This window comes from Fundulus heteroclitus, chromosome 22 (assembly GCF_011125445.2).
Source record: "Fundulus heteroclitus isolate FHET01 chromosome 22, MU-UCD_Fhet_4.1, whole genome shotgun sequence".
Classification (NCBI taxonomy): Eukaryota; Metazoa; Chordata; class Actinopteri; order Cyprinodontiformes; family Fundulidae; genus Fundulus; species Fundulus heteroclitus.
The window spans coordinates 5,326,148-5,345,190 of record NC_046382.1 but is presented as its reverse complement, the minus strand read 5'-3'; the positions used below and the strand labels follow the sequence as shown (position 1 = coordinate 5,345,190).

Genomic DNA, 19,043 nt, shown 5'->3' with positions numbered 1-19,043 from the left:
GTCTTCTTGCTCAGATTGGCCAAGAGCGGGATTTCCCTGGGAGTCCCATCAGTTTTTATCATCTCTTAGAAGAAATGGCATTTTCTGGTGAGTAAAGGCCCAGCCGGCCCTGTGATGTTTATTTATTTATTTATTTAATCAGGACAGTGCACATTAATGAACAATCTTATACTCCTGTACAGATTGTAAATTAGCCAGATTATAGCATAGTTGCTAATTTACCTGTGTCGTCCTGAGGCAGGGGAAAAAAACAAAAAACCAACACAAACCACACATGTCCCCTACTGGTACTCCTGGGTTTGTAAGCTATAGTGATGGATGTTTGTCCATGGAATGGAAAGTGGAGGACTAAGTAGGTTTACAGGGTGGGGGATAGAGTAGACGAATACGACCTTGGTTACTGAACAGGTTTAGCTTACCTAGTCTAATGAAAAATGTAAATGATGTGCGCGTAGGAACCTAAAACAGGCCTAACTCAATTAGTTAAAACCCAAATTGTAGATAAATACTAAACCTTTGATCTTGTGAACTCTATGAAGTTTTCATGTTGATCAGTACTAAAAGCTCCAGCACTGCCCAACTCATCCGATGAGTCATCTTGGTTGTGTGTGATCACACAGATAAAACATTATCTTTCTGATGAGGATGGAATGTTATAGGAATATTATTCTGAAGTCACTTTGGTCTCACGCCACTCGGACATGTGAGCACATGGGCCCACTGATTGCAAGGCCAAATGTTGCGTAGATACTGTGCGGGATGTCTAGGATAGACTGTCTTTGTTTTGTCTCATGCCAAGGCCACTGTGTAGTATTAGGGAGAGCCGAAAGTGAGGAGGGGCAGAGACACGACAGATGCAGACTGCAGCGGGACCGTGGGGTGCTCTTACTTTCCATCTAAGTGATCTCTGCTCTGTTTCTCAATAAAAGTGCTGGAACTATATCACTCCACTGTTTCCTTATTCAATAACTCTAGGAAGCAAGTTATTGTTTAGCATTCCTTCCACAAGAAGGAAATGTCATTTCTCAAAAACAGCTTAGAGCTTTTCCCACGTATTTTTAGGGGAAGGCACATCAATGTAGAAAAAGTGCATAAAGATAAACAAACAATCAATAGACTGGGTGCACCAGTGTCACAGTGGTAGAGCCAGCAACCCATGTGTGGAGGCCTTAGTCCTTGATGCGGCCCTCCTGGGTGCATCTCTGACCTTTGCCACATGTCCTCTGTCTCACTCAGCCCCAGTTCCTGTCAACCTAATTCATTAAAGGCCACAAAAATGTATTTAATCTTACTATCAATTAATGGTTTGCGCATGCCCAAAAGCTGAAAATGGGTGAATATGTTTTTTTTATTTAGAAACCACGCACACCAGCATGCAATTTCCTGTTATGAATGACAGTTGTATCTGAACGTTTGCGAATCAGGTTCCTCATGTTATGCCTTCCACACACCCAGATCAATCATAAATGGCCAATGCAAACCACCTCCAGCTTGTGTGCAAATAAGCTGGCTGATAGTGGTTATTTCATGGTTAACTTTGCAACCACAGAGAAAAGAGCTAAACTTTAAACAAAAACTAGAAAATTTCTGAAGAGATTTAGCAAGGCGACTGCCTCGTGGTGCATACCGTACTGTCAAAAATACTAACAGGAAGTAACACTGCGAATTTCAGGTTCCTACAGTCTTCACAACCCCTGCAGAGGCCGTTGAAAGTTGCCATGTTAAGTCAATGGAGCATGTCACTGACCTCCTAGGAGCCTCTTGATTGCAGTGTTGTCATGGAGACTCACTGACAGCTGCAGCCATGTGTTACTCAACATTATTTTTATCATGTGGGGGACTGAGTATAATGTGTGATTTTAGTGTCTTTGAAGCATTTCTGCAGCGTGTAGCAGAGACAAAAAGGGGTTAAAAATGTATGTTTGACACCTCATAAAATAGACATGCTTTATCCGACATGGCCCAGATTTGTTGTGGAGCTTTCTCTCTAAAGGAAGTAGGGACTCTGTCAAGCAGACATTGGTAGTACCTTCCTAGAGTTACTTACGGTTAGTAACATGCTAACCATTAGCCTGTAACATAGTTGTGTTCAGTATCACCGGGTGATTGTAGTCTGTTAGTTTGGTTCAAATCCTGTACTGGAAAGTGCCTCAAAAAGGGAAATAATACGAATTTGCATGGTTCTTGTTTATTATGTCGCCATGGTAACTCAAAATTGCAGCTTATACAAAAAGAGGACCTGACTGGATGAAGAGGCACTTTTTTGACATGTATACTATAGGGGTGAAAATGTAATATATTTAAGCTTCCACACCAGGTTTTGATTCTGTGACCTCTGGAGTGCCAGTCCCACAACTTAACCAGTGGACCAAACCCAAGCCATGTACAGACTTGCATTTGGTGGAGGATAACTGTATACATGGCCATTGAAGAGCACTGGGTGAGAGAGTGCGGTGAGCAGCACTTCGTTTCTCCGGAACCGTAAATGCTAGGGACGTAATTTTTTTCTGCGTTTATTTCGTAACGGATAGGGGAACAGGACAAGCTATGGGTTTTTGCTGGAAATAATGTATGGGACCTTTTGGCATGGTTTTTCGCTATTGGTAACTCGAAATGGCGTGAAGTACAAATAGCACACTTCACGGCATCGAGACGCATGTTTTGATATTTACTTTGTGGGGGTAGACCCTACGGTTCGGGCTTTATTAACGGTGAAAACCCTTATTAGGTGCATAGTAATAGGCACTGCCCATGCATTTGCATGGCAGTCGCCTAATAAGTGAAAGAACTATAATGAATGTGAAAATCAAAGGTAAAAATTGTCCACATTAAAAGAAGTTGTTATAAAGGGAATCATATAACTCTAGTTACAGCCTTTTTTTAAATTTTCCAACAATGATACATCCACATAATGAGTTGTGCAGAATTAAAGTATACATTTTAAGTTTTGTATATTTAGACTACTCTAGGCAAAAGGATTCTGCACCAAGAGGAATAGCAGTTTGAAGTCACATGAGGCGGAGCACAGGTGTTGCTAGGTTGTAGCACCGCCGTGTTAGCCCAGAGAAATGGCTTCTGTTCGACATTAAATATTTCAGATTAAAAGACCAAAAAAGAAGCAAAACAAAGGGGAGATTGGTCAAGTTTTTGTGCGTTGGTGCAGACTTCAGGACGCAAAAAGGCTCAGAAACCTTGTGGAGGTTGCTGCTTTTCTTCTGGACAGATGAATGTTTGCTAAAGCTAACCAGCAGACCTGGCAACTGGCTTGCAAACAGTACAACTGAAGGTTGGAACGAGAGCAGGTTAGCGCGAGTGTACTACCTACTGGCTGGGAGGAGCAAAACTTGTAGATATCTCCTGTACATGTTGGGTGACATTTCAACCCAAATTTCCCCACTGTAGGACATTAAAGGAATTATTATCCTATCTTAACACATGCTCAGTGTTGAAATTCCTCTTGCGTTGGAGGAGGCTGTGTGTTAGGATTGTCAAGTAGAACAGAGGCAAAGAGGGATGAGGGTTTCCCCCTAATGATGAAGAGTATCTCCTCTGCGCTCTGTGGTTTGGAAAGCAAGTTAAGACCCAAAGGAAGTAGACTCTGTCCCCTGTAGGTTTTAGCAGGAAGCAGCACTCTAGGGACTATAAATAGGCATGTTAGTGTTGTGCCTCAGCCCAATATAAATGAATAGAAATATAAGACTGTACCTATCAGCTATAGGAAATATGAGACTATAGGACCTCCCTGTAAAAGTCACTGTCCCCTGTTTAGTGATAAGCGATCAAATATTGAATAACTTCTCTTGAAGGAAATTACTCTCCAAACAGAAACAAAACTTTAACAGCTTTGACCTAAACAAGCCAGAGAATGGATGAGAAAGAGGGTGCTTAAAATGCTGGTCACATGAGTATTGAAGCCAAGCCTTGCGTGCAAAGATGTTCGCTCCTCCCACTGTCGTCAGTAGAAACTGGTCACCTCTCAGGTATTATCTGAATAATAATAATATCATGTCCAAGACTGTCCAAGTGTACATGCTGCCTTGACATAACTGACCATTTCCCTTTGTCCACATCAATGTATGACACATCTATGTATGACACATTTATGACATACAAAAATATCTATAAGTCAACTCGTTATTTTATCAATAACTGCTTCCAACAGCTACAACAACATGTAGCTTCCTGTAATAACTAACAGCCCCCCTGATGATGTGCCTAAAGGGCATATTACAACAAAACAGTTCTGATAAATAAATTGTACGCTGGACAAAAATGAATGAAAACATTTAACAATCAGCATGAACCTTTGAAAAGTAAGTTGTCGTCACCAAGGATAAGGGTTAGGCTAAAGAAATCCTTTATTGTCCTAAAATGGAAACACTTGGGTATGACAGTTACAAAAAAAAAACATATGGAAGGAGATATATACCAAGGACCTGTTGTCATGGTTCAAGTTTTGTCTGGTTTCTTTGTTATTTTGCAGTTCACTCAGCTCTCCCTCGCTCAGCTATTAGTCACACATCTGGACACTAATTAGTCTTTATTCCCGTCACCTGTCAGGCTGCAATTACCCCTGATTTGTTGCCACCTGTGTTCACCTCTTTATAAGACTCACCTCATTCTGTTCTCGTCGCCGGTCCATAGTGTTCACTCCCGCTCAGTCTCTGCCAGAATCCTTTGTCAGCTCAGTTTTTTGTTACAGTCAGCCAGAAGACTTACTTCGACTTTGTTTTTTGTTCCAGTCAGCCTATATACTTTCCTTCAGCTTTGTTTTTGTTCCAGTCACTGCCTAGATCCAGCTCAGCTATGATCACGACTCCCGGGTTCCGTTCTGCTTTCAAGTTCCAACTCCTGTTCTCAACTCCTGGTGAACTGTTCTGGTCTCAAATCCTCGGCTCAGATGTTCTGGTCTCAAGTCCTCGGCTCTGATGTTCTGGTCTCAAGTCCTCGGCTCTGATGTTCTGGTCTCAAGTCCTCAGCTCAGATGCTCCGTCCTGGTCTAGTCTTCGGCTCCAGAGTTCCTTCCGGTCAGTCTCTCTACACGCCTCCTGCCGGCCAGCTTCTGCACCCTACACCTCCGTCTGTTGAAAGACTCTGGGTTCCATCATCATCCATCTTCCACACTATTTAATAAACTCACTCCTAGAACTAGCTCTGTGTGTGCGTGCTGTGTCCTGTTTCATCCTAGAAAAATATCATGACATTATGGACCGGCCAAGGGATGAACCCGAGCACGCACAAAGCCTGGTGCAGAAGCTGGTAGGATCTGCCCCGCCTCCGGTTCATCTCGCCTGGGTCGCCGTGCGGCGACGCCTCACCTCTGTTTCGTCACGCTTCCGGTTCGTCTGCCGGGGTCGCATCCGCAACGCACCGCCTCTGACTCTGTTTCCCGGATCGCCTTCCGCGAAGTCCACCTCCCACGCTGCTCAGCATTAAAGGACGCCGGTCCTCGTCATCGCTGCCCAGCGTTAACTTTTGCCGCTGCGCAGCATATTAAGACTTTGCTGCCCAGCGCCTTCTGGTTTCTGTTTTTGTTTTGAGTTATTTTTTGGGTCCTTGTGTTTTGAGTTACTGAACGTTCCTTAGTTTTTCAGTACTCCTTAGATTTCTTAGAGTTTTTTAGGTTTGGTTTTGTTGTGTTCTAGTTTGCTTTAGTTTCTAGTCTTGCTTTTGTATATTTTTTTACTGTTTTAGAAGAATTATTTCCGCCTTCTGTTCATTTGTTTAGGCTCAACCTTAGTTTTTGGTTTACTTAGGATTTTTGGGTGTTTTAGGTTTTTTTTGGGGTTTTCTTTCTTTTCAGTATTTGAGTTTTTATTTAGCTTTTGTTTTTCCAGCTCGGTTCTATTTTTTAGGTTAGCTTAGTCTTCCGAGTTTTGTTTTTGAGTTCCAGTTTTTTACCTTAGACTCCCTGTTCTGCTTTGTTTCATAGTTTTGCTTTAGCGTTTGGTTCCTTTCCTAGTTTACCAGTCTCATTTTGATTTTTCAGTTTTAGACCCGTAGATCCGGCTTTAGACCCTGTAGTCCCTATCCTAGCCCCTGTAGTTCCTTTCTAGCCCCTGTAGTTCCTGTCTAGTCCCTGTCTAGCCCCTGTAGTTCCTGTCCTAGCCTTGTAGTTCTGGTCTTAATTCTGTATTAGTTTTTCTAGTTTTGTTTGTTAAATTCCCTTAGTGTCTATGTGTGCGGGTTCCTGCGCCGTCTGGGTTCCTGCGCCGTCTGGGTTCCTGCGTTGGATGGGTTCCAGCGCTCTTAAAGGTCCCTGCGCTTTCAAGGTCCCTACGCTTTACTTCTCCTGTTTTCTTTTTTTTTTTTCCCTGTTTAGGTTAGTCTAGTTCCCCTCTAGCCTTCAGTAGTTTTATTTTGTTTTGACTTCCCCTAGTGTCTCTGTTCTGTTCACCTAGCCCTCTTAGTTCTTGTTGTTCTTGTGTTTAGGTGCCGCCAGAGCCCTCCGGCGTTCCAAAGTCGCCGGCTGAGCCCTGTGGCGCGCCCAGCCTGTCGCTGCCCAGTGCATGCAAGTCGCCGCCAGAGCCCTCCGGTGCTTATAAGTCACTGTCTGTGCCCTCTGGTGCGCCTGGCCTGTTGCTGCCTAGCTCACCCTCTAGTTCCTGGTGTTTACGTTTTTCTTGGTTTCTCGGCGTGTTTAGACGCCCTCTGTTCTCAGTTCCCGTCGTGTTTAGACGCCCTCTGTTCTCGGTTCCCCGGCGTGTTTAGACGCCCTCTGTTCTCGGTTCCCCGGCGTGTTTAGACGCCCTCAGTTCTCGGTTCCCCGGCGTGTTAGTACACCCTCCATTCTTGTTCCCTGGCGTTTTAGATGTTCCTGCTTCCCTTGTGCCCCGGCGTTTCCCTCATGCCCCGGCGTTCTCTTCCCCAAGCCCCGCCGTTTTCCTCACACCCCGGCGGGTTTCCCCTGGCGTTTATGTACGTCAGTCGTGCTCCAGCGTGTGTTGTTGAGCCCTGGTGTTTTCAGCACGCCTGTTCTTCACTCTGGCGTTGTCGTACGCCTGTTCTTGCCCTTTGACGCTGTCGTGCGCCCGTTCTTGCCCTTTGGCGCTGCCGTGCGCCCGTTCCTTCCCTTTGGCGTTAAGTGCGCCCATTCCTTCCCTTTGGCGTAAGTATGCCCGTTCCTTCCCTTTGGCGTTAAGTACGCCCGTTCCTTCCCTTGGGCGTTGAGTACGCCCGTTCCTTCCCTTTGACGTTGAGTACGCCCGTTCGTTCCCTTTGGCGTTAAGAGCGCCCGTTCGTTCCCTTTGGCGTTAAGTGCGCCCGTTCGTTCCCTTTGGCGTTAAGTGCGCTCGTTCCTTCCCTTTGGCGTTAAGTACGCCCGTTCCTTCCCTTTGGCATTGTCGTGCGCCCGTTCCTTCCCTTTGGCGTTTCCATACGTCCGTTCTTCCCCCCTGCCGTTGGCGCACGCCTGTCTTGTCTCCCTGGTGTTTCCTTTCGCCTGTTCTCCAGAATTCTCTGGACTTTCGGTTCCCCAGAGTTTTCTAGCCTCTTTGGTTCCTCCGTGCTTTTTGACCCCTGGTTTCCCTGTGTTTTCTAGCCCCTTTGGTTCCCTAGTGTTCTCTAGCCCCTTTGGTTCCCTAGTGTTCTCTAGCCCCTTTGGTTCCCTAGTGTTCTCTAGCCTCAGGTTCCCCGTGTTCTCTAGCCTTTGGTCCTCCGTGTTCTTGACCTTTTGGTTCCCCGTTTTCTCTAGTTTTGTTGGTTCCCCAGTGTTTCTCCTAGGCTTTTGGTTCCCCTGTGTTCTGTTTTTTGTTTTGAGTGCTCTGACTGGAACATGTTCAAAGCTGCTGCAACTTATGAAGACAAGAAACATTGATGAGTACGCCATGACAGTGTCAGCCTACATCAACAAATGCATTGAGGACGTCAGCACCACTAAGACCATCATCACCCGAGCGAACCAACGACCCTGGATGAATGAGGAGGTTCGTCAAGCGCTATAAAAGCACGGAACTCAGCCTTCAAGTCTGGTGACAAGGGGGCACTGAGGACAGCGAGAGCCAACCTGAACCGTGCCATCAGGTTGTTGAAACAGAACCACAATAAGAAATTCCAGGATATTTTCCACAATGCCAGCAACACCAGGAGCATGGGGAAAGGCATACGAGCGATTACAGACTACAACACGCCCTCCCAACGGTGGGTGAAGTTGATACTGACTTCCTTAACGGACTAAACAACTTCTTTGGGAGGTTTGATGCACTAAACAGCACTCCAGCAGTGAAAGCTGTTCTCCATCAGGAAGAGGAGGTGCTCTGCCTTGACACAGCCGAAGTGTGGAAGACTCTAAGGAGAGTCAACCCGCGGAAAGCCCCAGGTCCCGACAACATACCTGGGCGGGTGCTCAAGGAGTGTGCAGGTCAGCTGGCTGGTGTCCTCACAGACATTTTTAACACCTCGCTGGACCAAGCCACAGTGCCAGCATGCTTTAAGTCTGCCTCCATCATTCCGGTGCTAAAGAAACCTCAAGTCACCTGTTTCAACGACTACCGGCCTGTTGCACTGACTCCCATCATGATGAAATGCTTTGAAAGGCTGATGAAAGAACACATCGTCTCCAGTCTCCCCCCAACACTCGACCCGTTCCAGTTTGCCTACCGGAGGAACCGCTCCACTAAGGACGCCATCTCCTCTGCTCTTCACCTGAGCCTGGCACAACTGGAGGAGAAGAACACGCACGTGCAGATGCTGTTCCTGGACTTCAGTTCAGCGTTCAACACCATCATCCCACAGCATCTGGTGCAAAAACTGGAACATCTGGGCTTCAGCACACCCCTTCACAACTGCCTGCTAGACTTCCTCACCAACAGACCTCAGTCTGTCCGGGTCAGACAGAACACCTCTGATGTCATCACCCTCAGCACGGGCTCCCCTCAGGGCTGCGTCCTGAGCCCCCTGCTGTTCACCCTGATGACACAGGACTGCGTCCCCAGGTTCACCACCAATCACATTGTGAAGTTTGCAGACGACACAACGGTGGTGGGCCTGATCAGAAAAGACAACGACCAGGACTACAGAGAGGAGGTGGAGCAGCTGGTGGGCTGGTGCAGAGACAACAGCCTGATCCTGAACGTGGAGAAGACGAAGGAGATCATCATCGACTTCAGGAAGAACCGGCCTCGCCACGCTCCACTGCTCATCAACAACACAGCTGTGGAGGTGGTCAGCAGCACCAAATTCCTCGGGGTGCACATCACGGACAACCTCACCTGGTCTGTGAACGCCATGTCACTGGTGAAGAGGGCACAGAAGTGATTGTACCTCCTGTGGAGGATGAGGAGAGTCCACCTGTCCCCGCCCATCCTCACGACTTTCTACAGAAGCACCATAGAGAGCATTCTGACCAGCTGTCTCTCTGTGTGACGTGGAGGCTGCAGCGCCTCCAACTGGAAGAACATGAGGAGAGTGGTGAGGACAGCAGAAGGGATCATTGGGGCTCCTCTTCCCTCCATAAAGGACCTTTCATCACAGTGCTGTGTGTCTCGAGCATGTAACGTCATCAGGGACCCCTCACACTCCCACCATGGACTGTCCTCCTTGCTGCCTTCTGGGAAGAGGTTCCAGCATCCGCTGCAGGTCCACCAGGTTCTGCAAAAGCTTTTTCCCAGTTGCCATCAGACTGTTGAACTACTGAACTATAAACTGGACTCTGCACCACATTTGCACATTTGCATCACTGCATCTCTATCTAGCATTACAAATGCTGCCAAACTTTTAATTTCTAAATGCATTCTTGCACAAATGCCTTTTTGCACCATCATTTCTGCACATAGAAATGGTATAAATAGTCTCCTGCACACTGTGATCGCACACTATTTATTTCTCCTGCATTGTTTACATTTCAATTGTTTATTTTTAATCACTGCTGCACATTATTCTGTAATTTACAAGCTGTATGCAATGAAATTTCATTCTGTATGCACTCTGTACATGCAAAATGACAAAGTTGTCTAAGAGTAAGTCTAAGAGTAAGTCTAGTTTTAGTCAGGCCCATTGACAGCTGGAGATAGGCACCAGCAGCCCTCAGGGGTTGACCCCAACAGGGATAAACATGTTGGAAAATGGATGGATCGATTAAACTTTTCCTCAGAGATAATACTAATTATTATTTAAAATGAAGAGAAAAAGGTGGTTTTGTAAGCAGAAGTTCTGCAAAAAAGAAGAAAATGTTTTTGTTTTAATGAATACAGTGTAAAGAAACGGCAAATGTGACATTTTTAGATACAGTGTCATCCTAACAGGTATAAATTATAATTGAGTTTAAAATAAGTTTTTTAATGTTTAATAAATAACTCTCAGTCTGTTAGGTATTGTCTTGTGAATATCAGCCCAAACAGCTGATATCAGGACAACAGTTGAAAGGAATGATTGGAGCACTGGCATTGTGTAAAAAGCAAACTCTGCACACATGTAGAATAAAGGAGTGACAACTTTTCTTCAAGTTCAAGAATTTATTAACAGAAATAAAGTGAACATCCAGAGAACATCACTATATAATGCTGTTTATCTGAATTAACACTATATTTCAATCAACAAATCCTCTCTACTAGGCTAGTGAAACTTAACTAAACTACTAAGAAACTATGAACACACTGAAGAAACAAACCACATAAATATATTAGAAAACCACCATCAGAATGATTCAGTGAATCACTGCAGAAAAATGAGATAATTGCTCTGCGAATGAGACATTGTTTTTCAGTAGCTGGTTGCTCACATTTTATTTTTTGTAGATTTTTTTTCCCCCAAGAAATGATTTCAATGAAACCTAAAAACAGAAGTGTTTCAAATCTATATTGCTAGGCCATTTAAAAAAATCAGCTACAGTAGATTGTTGTGGAGGCTCCAGATATTAAACCCTAAACAGTCTCAGTATGTGGAGCATTCGTGCTTTCAGTATCCTTGCTGCTCATCTCCTGATTGTCTGATGCTTTACAAGAACAGAGTGAAGCCAGAAACTTATCCAGGAAGCTTTTCCGACTTAACAAATACAGAGTTGTGTCTGCAAGGGGACTGAGATAAACACAAACGAAGAACATAATATGAGGAGTTAATTCTAATTTCTTTGACAGGAGGACAATAATTACGGGCAGGAAAATCAGAGAGTAAATTAGCAGCAGCACAACCTGAATGGCTACGATTCGTCTTTTTTCTTCTGCTGGGACACTGAGGGCTCCAGACAGAGCTTTAATAGTCCCAACCAAGAAGAAGATGAAGAAGGGAAAGGGCAGAAGGATCCCACAAGGTATGATGGTTTTATAAAAAATCTCAGCAGTATCATATTCTCTAGTTAGATAAACAGTTAGCAGCGCTGAGAGAGGAAGAGCCCAGACCACAACACAGACCACTACATAGGTCTTGATGTTTCTCCTGAATCTGTACCACAGTGGCTTGGCGATGACCAAATACCTGTAATAACAGATGGAGCTGTTTAGTCCATGAGACTATCAGGTGCTGACTAACAGGATTATATGAGACAATAAAGAAGCTTAAAGGGAAACACATAGTTACCTTTCCAAGGAGATACAGATCATGAATCCAACACTGGCCATTAAACCAAATTCCATGATGACATAGCCGATAAGGGGCCCAGACTGAACCGAATATGTAATTCTGCCGCAGAACTGAATGAGATCAGAAAAGAAAAGGTTGATGACGTAGACTGGGACACCCTGATCCTTTTTCGCCTGCAACAAAGACAACAGAGAAAAAAGTAACTAATGACACCAGAATATTATTAACATGTAAAATGTTTCCTGTTTCAAACATTTCAGTAATTTCTAGAGGTAAGAAAAGGTAAACTTACACCTGAAATGAGAGAGAACCATTATTTAAAGAGCAGACACAAAGTCAAACAGCACATTTATTGTTGCTGAACATTGTTATTGTGTTTTAGACCTGATAATTCAGCCAGACACAAAGAGCAGATTTAAAAGATTTATTAAACAACAGGTGTAACTGGTGAGGGAAACTTCTGGAATGGTCTCAGGAACCACTGGAAGGTAGAGGGACATGTTAGTGGCAGAGAGGCAGAGTCAGGAAACGTCTACAGGTCGATGTCCAGAAACTGAGAACCAACAGGAGAGTCTGACAGGGACGAGGAAACAGGCAGGAATCCACAAACGATCAGAGTCACTGACAGGAAGGCAGTCTAGGAACGATGGAAGGTCTACTCACACAAGGTAATCAATAATCTGGCACCTGGACTCTGGAGGAGACAGGTATAAATGGGGCAATCCTCAAATTATGTCACATTACTAAATTTAGAACAGGCAGTGCGTCTGTGTCACTGCTGGACAAGCTGTGTAGAGGTGAGGCAGACAGCTCTGTCCTGAATATTGCTTTATCAATATAACAGTAACAATGAAACTCTGCTGCTTCAGAGTCTGCTGGAGTGACTCTCCATGTTACCATGGTGACCATATGACAGGAAGTTTTTTCATTCCCTTTACTAAACCCTGAAAGAATGCAGAGAAATGCCATCGCTGGATAAGAGCGTTTAAGTGGGAGGGCTTTACAGTTCAGAGGTAACTTTGTTCAGGGTTTATTTGATCACAAGGGATGTTTTATATGATTAATTCATGAAGGTCCATCTAGCAACAAAAAATACACGATAAAGCAGACAGCTGCGAGGGACTCAGGAAGGAGGATTCCAAGATTTCAGCAGACAGACACGCAACAATCTAATAACACAAAGCAGATATTATTTTTGTAGGACATCTGCAAATGACCACAGAGCCGTTTACTTTAAGAGAACAGGTTTTTGAGGGATTGATCGAGTTTATATCCATGAGCCAAACATCCTCAATCTGTTCAAACAGCTCCATACTGATGTGTTAAATCTTCAGGTTTAACACATTAACTGAATGATTGACTCTATTTCCATGTGTAGATGGTTGTAAATGAGACGGAGCATAACAACCCTCTTTTTCTTCTCCTCCAATATAAATAAAACATCTCTATTTTCACGTGTAATGAGACGGAGCGGACTGGATTCACTCTTCCTGCTGCATGTTTGCTCCAGACTATTGAAGCATGTTGAAATGAAGCCACTGGGACATCCTCATCTTCCATAATTATTGATGCTGAAAACAACGCTATTTCCCAGTTTTTAATTTGATTGTCTGACCGTCTGGGGAACTGGAGATGATTTCCGGGGGGTGGAGCTAAACTGATTTATTTCAGAAATTCCACATAGATCCCCCACAGGTGTGGCAGCTCCACAAATCAGAGCAGTCCCAGGTGCAGGACATCAGGAGATGATTGCTAGAGCAGCAGCAGGAGCAGAGTCTGATGTAAGCAGTCAGCAGCAGAGACACAGAATCACAGAAAAAGATTGTGAACGTTACAGAATACATTTATGTTCTTTTTGTCTCACCTGTAGAAAAATTGCAACTATCACTATTAGAGTCAAAGGAAGTCCAATGCCAATGCTGATCCAGTTCATAATTTGTAGGATTTGGTAAGATGAATTAGAGTCAGGGAAATAACCAGAGAGATATGGGCAGTATTTAATTGGGTTGTTATGGTCCATGAAGTTGAAGCAGGAACTGAACACGCTTTCCGAGGACATCTTGTTGTTGTTCAACCCTTCAGTGTTGAACCAGAACCAGAACTTTGAAGACAGTGGCACCTGCAAACATGAGTGGTGATGGTTGTGTAAATAAAATAAAAGCATTTCTGATTATTTTTCAAGTATACAATTTTAATCCAAGTGTTAAACTAGAAAATCTAAATTATGTGAGCTTTAAACCAGCCATATGTCTCTAACAAGCTGATCTGCAGCATAGGAACACCTCAGGGAACTGTGCTGGTACCGGTTCTGTTCTCCCTCTACACTGCAGACCCTCCATCAGCTCACCAGGCTGCCACTGTTGTGGAAACTAACATATTTGGTTATGAATATTAACTAAAATTTTATTTTATAATTAATAGTGTTATTCTAATCAAAGGAAAGCCACAATGAGAAAAAAAATGTTCCTAATAGTTATCATTAAGGGTTTCCAACCTTTAATTGTTGGTTTTACCTAACAATTATTAACCTTATTTACCATTAAAGATGGATGTCTAGCCAGTAGTAAGATTGAAGTAGACTTGCCATCAGTAAATGTTAATAACATTAAATTATAATTGGGCTTGGAATCGTTATCATGAACCACAAGCAAAGGAAAAATGTGTCATGATTTAGGTTTTTGTTTGTTTTGCTTTTGTCTTTTCTGGACTTTTCCCATCAGCCTGTCCCCTCTCAGCCACCAACCAATCAGCTCAGCCACAAGTCAATTAGCCCCCATCAACACCACCTGCTGCCAGTAATTACATTCAACTCTGGTCAGATGTTCACCTTTCTACATATACCTGCCTCAGTCAACTCATTCCTGCCAGAACGTTTCTTCTCTTCTCCTCTGATCTGATCTCCATGTTCACTTCCTCTACCAGATTCTGTGTGCTCAGTAAGCTGGACTATCCAGGTAAATGTTACCTTTGTCTGCATGCTGCAGTTCTGCCTGTTTCCCTGTGAATTCCAGCTGCTTGCTCTGCAGGTTCTGGTGGTTCCCTGGTCTACATCACCTGTTCTGTCTCTACCTGTATCCTCTGGTCTCCTGCTCATCCCTGCCTGCATCATCAGCCATAACTCACCTGTTTCACGTCTGGTTCTGCTTGTCTGCCTCAGCCGCCACTATCCATCCCTCACAATAAACCTTTAAAAACGTAACTCTGTGTACGGTTGAATATCAGCTTCACAAGCTTCAATCATTACAAAATTTCTATGAATATTCATGTTAATAACTCAAAAGCAATGATTGGTAAACTTGATTCAAACACTGATATAAAAACCACAGACAACCACGATTGAACTATTTAAACTATATTAATCTAATAATTCCCTGTTACAGCAATTATTCTGTTTAATACTAATGCTACTTAAACACATTAACTACTGAATCAAAACAACATAACAGAAGAAAATAAAAAAATGAAGCAACAAAACCCCAGTCCTATTTAATTAATGAAAACAGATGTTAAGATAATTAAATTTTTTTTTTAAAAAGTTTTAATTTTTTTTATTTTAATCACTTCTTTGATTGATCAAGTCATTGGTCAATATAATTTGCCACTGAGCCTCTTCCAGCTGCCTTATGTGAGGCAACAGTCCCCGAACAGGAATGAGTCCCAGAAAGTCCCACAAAGACCGTTCCTTTGTAAACTGCTTGGCTAAAGCAAGATTTTGCGTCGTCTACCGATGAGGGGGGTGGTGGAGGGGGCTTCTTCTTCCGTTATGCTCATTAACCTAATTAGAGTCCCATTTTCCCATTTCCTCTCTCCATATCAGCATCACCTGCTGCCACTAATTAACACCAAGTATATCCAAATGCTCTTGTAAACAGTGTTTTTATAATCATAAAATGATAAATAACTGCAATTACCAGTATTAAACAATTCTTAGTAATTTCTAAAGCAAATCAATTGCATGTACAGAAATAAATTTAATATTTACCTTAAAAGTTGACTTTTTAAATTTTAAAGCGCTCAGTACAGCTGCAGTGGAGATTTGGGGATTTTGTTATCAGCATTGTTCATTTATAGTTTATGTGAGATATGCAAATATTTCTATGATAAACATGTTTCTGACACGCCTGCTTTGAGTTTGCCCAGAGGGGCGTTGCTTTTCAGTAATCAGGTAAGAAGTCTCTAGATCCTCCTTTCCATGCAGCTGGGATTTTAGAATGATATATATAAAAAATTCTCAAAGGCTTATTTTTGAAAGATTAAATTTAAAAATTCTAAACTTTCACACAATCAGCTTCATGGCTTTAATGTAATCAATGACTACACAGATATAAAGAAAACAAATGAGACTGAAGAAATTATTTTGATCACAAAAACCCATTTATTAAGACACTTCATGATGTGTTTAATGTTTAAATTATTAAACATTCACACTCATTCCTCCCTCTCACACTCAGACCCAGTTTCTGTCAGCCTCCTTCATTAAAGGCCACAGAAATGTTTTTAACCTTATCATCAACCAAAGTTGAAAATTATGTACAGCACAAAATTTCCATGAGGGTTTTATACATTGATGGGATAATGATGTTTGTGTTTTCCAGTTCACTTAAGGCCTTTTAAAAACTTATCGCCACATGTCCGTTAGCATAATGCTATTAACTTCCCGGATATCATTGGTGCTACTGCGTAAATACAGTTAGTTTTAAACGTAAGGTTTGTTTTTGTTTCATTCCACCATTGTTCAATAGTGCTATGTGCATTATTACCATATTAATATGCAAGATTAATGTTGATTTAATGGTGTTAAGTATAACTTTAGGATTAACCCTTTTAGCGACCAATCACTACAACGACCCCTAGCTTTCCAGAGGAATGTCATTAATAAAATCAAGCATCTGAAAAGTTATGAATTTTCACTGAGCAAATCACTCTTTAAAATGTTATTTTATCAAATTATGTTTTTTTTAACTCAGGATTTGCATTGTGAATGGGTTGGAGCAAATACCAAACCAGGATTCACTGAATTATTTTGATGATGATGATTAACCACTTTATTTTGTCTTTTGATTATTTTCTGTGTACATAGTTCCTTAGTTTAGCTTCTTTTTATCTTCATTTTGCTTAGTAGTTTTATTTAAGTTTCACTAGCCTAATAGAGAGGATTTGTTGATTGAAATATAGTGTGAATTCAAATAAACAGCATTTTATAGTCATGTTCTCTGGATGTTCATTTTATTTCTGTTAATAAATTTGTCAAATTCTGATCCCTAAAACATTCATTAACAACACAAGGAGGAGAAAAAACAGTGAGTTTAGTTTTCAAAACTTGCAAGGACACCGCCAGAAGATGTTTTCCGTTACATCTCCTACCCGGTCTGGTTACATTTGCAAGCTAAGGGGTGGGGAGAAGCAAAACAACTCTGTCACCTTCGAGATCATATGTAGCAGTTCACACAGTACAGTTATGCGTAAGCACTCTTCTTTTTTTTCTTTATGGTTTTTTCTGGCGGTTGGCACGCAACGAAACGGTGCATTACCGCCACCAACTGGTTTGGAGTGTGGATCAGAATGACTTATACTACCTAAAATAAATTAAACCAACCTACCAAAATAAAACAAACACCCAAAAAAAAATAAATAAATAAATAAATAAAATAAAAATTAAATCCTATCAATTAAATTACTTAGTCTAAGATAATGAAACATAATCCCATAACACTCATCTCTTGAATTACTTCTAAGCATTTCTATTAAATCAAATTTTATTCTTTTCCTTTTTAAATTTTTAACCATTTCCCTTCTTTCTTCTTCATATTTCTTACAGTATATCATAATATGCTCAACTGTTTCTTGTTCCCCACAATACTCACATCTTCCAGTGTTATGCTTCCCTATTTTGAATAATGTTCCATTTAATCCAGTGTGCCCAAATCTAAGTCTTGATATGATTGTTTCTTCCCTACTGCTCCTCCCTGCACAACTCATTTCTCCCACTCTCCTCTGAATCATGTACAGCCACCGTCCTTTCCTCTCTTCCTCCCATTGCTTTTGCCACCTTTCCTTCATCTTCTGTTTAATAATGCTCTTTACTTCCATCTTACTAACTTTAATTGAGATATCAATGTTTTCTCTAATTGTAGCCTCCTTTGCAACCTTATCTGCCTTTTCATTTCCTTTTATTCCCATATGTGCTGGTACCCACAAAAATATAACTGTAATTCCCATCATTTGAATTCTGAACAATGTTTGCTGGATTTCTATTAAAATATCTGGTCTACTATCTGAATGACTTCTCTGTAAACTGATTAATGATGAAGATGAATCTTGAATTGCTTCCATTTCTCCTGTGTATACTGATATGTTATCACTGATCCTCTTTCCTATTGTAATTTTAAACTCTGGAACAATAACTGATACTCCTATCTTATTAACTAAACTTTTTGATGCATCTGTGTATATCTGAATGAAACTATAATAACTGTTAATATATTTCTGTATTGTATCTGAATTCAAAATAAACTCCCTATCTTTGTAACGTTCTGTTGTGGTTTAGGTTATTTTCAGTTAGTCAACTTTTCTGTTTTAGGATTTATTTCTGTGTTGTGTTGTTTTTGATGTATTCATTAGTCTTGGCCTTACTTTCTTTATTAGTCTGTATGTTCCCTCTATTGCTTTCACCTGTTTTGGTTAATTGGTCCCGCCCTTCTCACCTGTTCCATTTTCCTATTTAAGCCTGCTTTAGTTGTTTGTTTGTTGCTGGGACGTCTTGTGTGTATCCCTCATGCCAGTCTGCGGTAAGCCCTCTCCAGCCTCTGATTATTTTTGTATCCATCCTGCCTGTCTGTCAGTCCGTGCCTGTCCTGTTTTTTGAGTCTGCCTTTTGCCACCTGGATTTTGTTATTAAAACCCTTTTTTTAAGTTCCAGCTCAGTGTCCGGCTTACTTCTGGGTTCTCTCATCAAATCAGTACATTACGTCCCAGCCTAAGAATGAACCCAAAGCCGACACGTTATTTCCGTTCAGGAAGAGCTATGCTTTTTCAGGCTAGCACTCCACTCACCCTTCAGCATCCAGATGTCCTCTCACCGGACGTTCGCTGTCAGTCCTCCCCTGCTCCGTTCGTTCCAGACCCAGAGTTTTTTATGGAGGTCGACGCGGAGGTGGTGCGGGATTTGCGCCCGGATCTTTTCCCGGAGCCGGCTCTGCTGGAAGCGCCAGTTCCGCAGCCAGTCTCTCAGCCATGTCGTCGGAGGAGGAAACGATGGGCTGCGGCTTCTTCCTGTTCGGCGGGCCGGCGTCCTCCACCTTCCGGTGCTGTTGCTCCCACAGCTCCTCCTAGTGGTACCACTGATGATGATCACAGTTTATTGGAAGACAAAATAAGGTCCTTTGCCCCGGTGATTAAGCGTCTTAGGGAGGCCTTATTTGCCCAATATTCTGAAGAGCTGGAGAGGAAATTAAAGGAGGTGGAGGAACATTACAGGTCAGCCCTCCGGTCATTTTACAGCCGACCAAAGTCTATCCCCGAGGGTCCGG

General features: G+C 42.4%; 1 long non-coding RNA gene across 1 annotated transcript; it reads right to left on the bottom strand.

The window, feature by feature from the left end:
- Positions 1–10,783: 10,783 nt before the first annotated feature.
- Positions 10,784–13,489, bottom strand: LOC118557242. Its single transcript, XR_004927739.1, has 3 exons — positions 13,379–13,489; positions 11,512–11,687; positions 10,784–11,409 (listed from the first exon to the last, which is right to left on the bottom strand). It is a non-coding gene; the product is annotated as an uncharacterized LOC118557242 (long non-coding RNA).
- Positions 13,490–19,043: the final 5,554 nt, after the last annotated feature.